At 44.4% G+C, this 5,459-nt stretch overlaps 1 pseudogene; it reads left to right on the forward strand.

Moving 5' to 3' along the window:
* Positions 1-694: 694 nt before the first annotated feature.
* Positions 695-5,048, forward strand: LOC102487780 (putative heat shock protein HSP 90-beta-3; annotated as a pseudogene).
* Positions 5,049-5,459: the final 411 nt, after the last annotated feature.

Raw genomic sequence — 5,459 nt, forward strand, 5'->3', positions numbered from 1 at the left:
AAAGCCCCCGTATGGAGGAATGGATTGAAAAACTGTGGCACATATACTCTATGGAATACTACTCAGCCATAAAAACCAACAAAACCCTGGCTTTTGACAGAAAGTGGAAAAATACGGAAGATTTACTGCTGAGCGAGGTAAGCCAGGCTATGAAGGAGACATTGTATGTCCCCACTTAACATATACCAAATGTCTGCACTCTATGACTGAAACTGATTGACTAACAGTTCTACAAACACAAGAGATGGGTGTGACTGTCAGATGAGGTGTATGTGGAGGAGTGGGGCCTAACGAAGGACATTTGGAGAAGGGATATGGAAGTAGAATATTGATGGGATGGGGAAGTGTGGTGTTATCGGTTGAAGATATTTTGATCTACGGGACTGGGGAGAAATGTTCACATATTGAAATGCTCACATTGTAAGCTAAACAATGTGATTGAATGTATATACAATAAGATAAATAAATAAAATTTTAAAAAAATTAAAAAATGAATGAATAAAAATTTTTTTAAAGAAAACACACACACACACACACACACACACACACACACACACACATTGTAAACTTTGTACATCAATTGGAGAGGCTCTATTCCAGGGATGCAAGTGCAAGTTCAACATATCCAAAACAATAAGTGCAATACATCACATCCACATAAGGAAGGACAAAAACCACATGATCATATTAATAGATGCAGAAGTCCATCTATTACATCTCTGGTGAAAGAGAAGAGCAGGTGACCAACTCTGCTTTTGTGGAGTGGGTATAGAAACAGGGCTTTGAGGTGTTATACGTGACTAAGTCTATTGGTGAGTACTGCATGCAGAAGCTGAAGGAGTTTGATGGGAACAGCCTGGTCTCAGTTACCAAGGAGGACTTGGAGCTATCTGAGGATGAAGAAAAGAAAAAGAAGAGGAGCGCAAGGAAACGTTTAAGAACCTATGCAAACTGATGAAAGAAATCTTGGATAAAAAGATTGAGAAGGTGACAATCTCCAGCAGGCTTGTGTCTTTACCCTGCTGCATTGTGACCACTGACTATGTCTGGATAGCAAACATGGATTGGATCAGAAAAGCCCAGGCACTTCAGGGCAACTCTACAATGGGATCCATGATGTCCAAAAAGCACCTGGAGATCAACCCTGATCACCCCATTGTAGAGATACTTAGGCAGAGGCTGAGTCAGAAAAAAAAAATGACAAGGCTGTCAATGACTTGGTGGTGCTGCTGTTTCACACTTCTCTGCTCTCTTCTGGCTTCCCCTCAAGGATCCCCAGACCTACTCCAACTGCATCTACCAAATGATCAAGCTGGGGCTGGGCATTGATAAAGATGAAGTGACAGCAGAGGAACCTGATGCTTCTGCTCCTGATGAGATTCCCCCCTTGAGGGTGATGAGTATAGATCACTCATGGCAGAAGCAAATTAGGCATTTCTACTGGGAAACCTCATACCCTCTGTATAGTACCCCCATGGCTCCCTCAGCAGCCCTGAATGGCCCTGTCTCACTTGGCTCCCTCTGCTATGTTTATAGTGTTTGGAGTTTTTTCTCTCCTGTCCTTGTGTCTAAGGTAGAAAATAAAAGCCTCAAGTGCCATCCCCTTCCTAACTTGAGAAGGGGGTTGAATGTTGTGTATCATGGGGTTTTTGTTTATTTTGTTTTGAAACTAAAGTATGTAAAATAAATATGATGGGTAGACATCTGCCTCTTAACCAAAGCACCACCCTACAGTATGCCACGCACAGCAAATGTTTGGTTCCTCTCTAGAAATAATTGCTGGGAGAACAGCACCAACCACAAGTGGACTAGGACAGAACCTGGGTGAGCCGTAGGCCTTTGAGGCTGCTGGCCTCAGAAAGAGCACACTGTTCACAGTTGAAGGGCATGCTGCTCAATATGTGGGAGACCACATGGTGCCACACCTAGTCCCACTCAACAGTTTGGGAACCTGAGATCTGGGCAGGAGGATCTCAGGGTCTGGGCACACCCCTAGCCCAGTGGTGTCTGATAAATGGCCACATGGAGTTGACTGTGGGGATTAGAATTTGTTGCAGAGAGGTCATCACCTCACCTGTACCATGCCCCCCCCCTCAGCTCCCTGCATACAGCTGGTGTGGATCATTACCTTTCTCCCTAAAGCAGCAGAGTGGGTGATCAGGCAGATGGCAGCTGAGAGTCCATGTATGGTGGGAAGGGGTTGAATGTCCCACCTCGGGAGGCCAACTGCCATGCCAGCCGAGTGGGCATGTGAAGCCAACATCCCAGGAAGAGAACAGAGGAGAAGTTAGTGTGGCATTTTTACCTCCCCTGGAAGGGTATGATTTCTCACTTTCCCCCTCATAGTCTCTCCAATAAGTGCAAGCACCTTGAACAAATAAATGAATAACTGAACAGATACAGGATGTATTTTGCCAATAGAGCTGGTCACAAAGCAAATCATTAAAAAGAAGATCTGTGCCTTACATGCATACTAAAATACAAAATTAAATCATCTTTGCTCCTAGGAATAGAACCAAGAATATCAGAATCCATATAGGTTTGTCTGTATAGCAGAAGAAGCATCACACTTAGAAGCTCATTATATCCCAAAATGTTCCCATGCAATACCATCATGACCACAGGAGAGTGCTCTATAAAGAAAAAATGTGGGATGTTGTTAACCAACAAGAGATGATGACACTGAAATAAAAATGCTCCTGGCTAGAGATCTGATAATACACAACTACAACAGGTGCAGAAAGGGGGAAAAGCCATATATCCTTGCCTATAACAGGGGAAACTGAAGCTGGGGGCTCCATGTAGCCTGGTGGCTAAGGCAGCTCTATGCCATAAGGTCAACTGAACGATTCAGGTCCCAGACCCGTCCTCTCGAGAAACATATGAGGAGCATGAATGGGCTTCCCCCAAATCATAAAAAATGCTGCTGCATGAAGGAGAGAGGATTAGCCCATGGAGGTGATCTCTCTCTCTCTCTCGCTCACTCGCTCATTCTCACTCTCGCTCTTGCTCTCGCTCTCGCTCTTGCTCTCGCTCTCTCTTTCTCTCCTTCCCCCATGGGCCATGTGGCAAAACAAACAAACAAACAAACAAACAGACTATTCAACGCACAACCTTAATTTGCTACATCAAACCTCCATGTCTATACATTCAAATGTGACAACCATTTAAAGTGTAACCCCAAGTCACACTTTTTGTGAGCTCAACAGGCATGAGAGGGTCTCATCTCTGTTCTAAAAACCACCTTATGAACACATGCAGGGCCGCCCACTGGGTATCATGATAAAATGCAACCAAAAAGGCACTTCCAACCCAAAATAAGATTTACCAAATGCTAATATGGAGAAATATAGTCTCTAAATAAGGATCACACAATGCTGAAATTAGAAGTATTTGGTACTTTTCAATATGGTATTTTGAACAGACTGGAAATAGAACTTCATGGTCTTCAGGAAGAAATCCCTGCAATATATGAAGTGGCACATTAATTGCAAAGCCCATCCCCTGGCTTCCAATGAAGGAGAGAAAGTACATTTTGGATAAATGTAAGACATACATAAAACACATATGTATGCTGTCAAAATATGAGAAAAGAAAAAAGAAACCAGAAAGGTATGAATCAGCAGATCAAAGTTTTAGCTTCTGCTGTCATAGAAAAATTAAGATGACAGTCAGGATCATTTCTCCAAAGGGATGGAAACTAATGTGCCTTACAATTTCATCTGCTCAACTGAAGAAAACATCTCACTTCTCTTTTTTTTTTAACAATTACTTACTTCATTTACTTATTAAAATGATTGTTTAATTTGACCTATGAGAGAAAGGGAGAGTGGGAAAGCAAGCCACCAGGCTTGGGACTTGAACCACCAGTGGCCACATGAAAGTCCAGTGCCTTAGTCACCAAGTCACCAGCTGGGCTCCAGGAAACCTAACTCTAGGGGCTCTATCTGATTTACAGAAAGCAGTAACTGGCATTGTTCATAAATATTCCAAGGATTTACATCCTTGTAGGCATGTCATCTTTCCTTTCCCTTTCTTTCTTTTTTTTTTTTTTTTTCAGCTTTTGTTCTGGGATTTGTGCACTCACCAGAGACACAGAGGGAAGTAGGGGTGGGACGAAAAATTATTCCCTTACCCTGAAGGGATGGCCCTATCACAATGCCTCTTTCATTCTGTTCTGGGGATATTGAGCACATGATTTTCCAGCAGGTATGAGACTCAAATGGTACAGTTGGCCACAAGTAATGCAGAACCTTTGGATTTTCAAAAACTACAGGAGAGACCTTGGCACCTCACCTACTGTTAAGGGAGAAAAGCTCATGGCTCAGAAGTGGAACTACATGTCTCTGGGTGTTGAGAGTACTCTAGGGGCACTTGAGCAGTGCACACCAAGGCGCTGGGAAAGGTTGCATTCTGGCACTATAGCCAGAAACTTCCTCCCAGGGTCCTGTGGGTATCATAGTCCTATATGCTGTGGAAGTCCCATTCCTCAAGGCCAGTGGGTCCGGATGTCTTCCTCCTAGAGGTCTGTGGGTAAGGTAGTTACTATGAAGTCATGTAGCCTGACTACTGTTGGAAGCCTTCCCCACCAGAGGGCTGTGGGAAATGTAGTATGGCTCTACGCTCATAATTCTTCCTCCCGGGGTGGAGCCTCGAGGTCATGGACTCTGGCCTACAACCTGAAGCCTACACCCCAGAGACATGTGGGTGATGTAGTCCGGCACTCTGCCCAAGAGTCTACTTCCTGGTGGTCTCTGGGTAATGGAGTCTGATACTAGGCTTGGGGATCCTCTCCCAGAAGCCTCTGGGATCTGTGTCCTCCTGCCATGGCCTGAATTCAGTCTTGCTCATGGAGACCTCTGGGTATTCTAGACTGACATTGTGACCTCTTGGGGGCCTCTAGGTATCTCTGTGCCTACCAGTCTTCCTCCCAGAGGCCTCTGCACAGCCTATTCGGGGGCTTTGCCCACATGTCTTTCCTTCAGAGGCCTCTGGGAGGTGCAGTTCTTGAGCTTCAGGGACAAGCTTCCCCTGACAGCCTACTGTGACCTGAGACTCCCTGTGGGAGGAGTTTCTAGCACACCCTGGTTTCATTGGTAAAACATGCCAGCCACACAACAGGAAGAAAGATGGCCATCACCATGATATCATTGTCATGCAGAAAACAATTAACAGAAATTCCATCATAATCCATGGCCAATAAAATGTACTGAGTTCTCCAATTTTATCCAATAAGATTCATACAAATGGAGAAGAAGGTTCCACATGGCACCAGTGAACTAGATATTTCAGGGAATAGGGAATGAAGATTTTCTACTGATAATTCAGCCTCCAGCAAACCAGCTAGTGGCAGAAGAGGCCAGGCCTTCAGAAGAAGGTTCCACATGGCTCCAGTGAACTAGATATTTCAGGGAATGAAGATTTTCTACTGATAATTCAGCCTCCAGCAAACCAGCTAG

This window comes from Tupaia chinensis, unplaced genomic scaffold, assembly GCF_000334495.1.
Source record: "Tupaia chinensis unplaced genomic scaffold, TupChi_1.0 Scaffold139733_1, whole genome shotgun sequence".
Classification (NCBI taxonomy): Eukaryota; Metazoa; Chordata; class Mammalia; order Scandentia; family Tupaiidae; genus Tupaia; species Tupaia belangeri.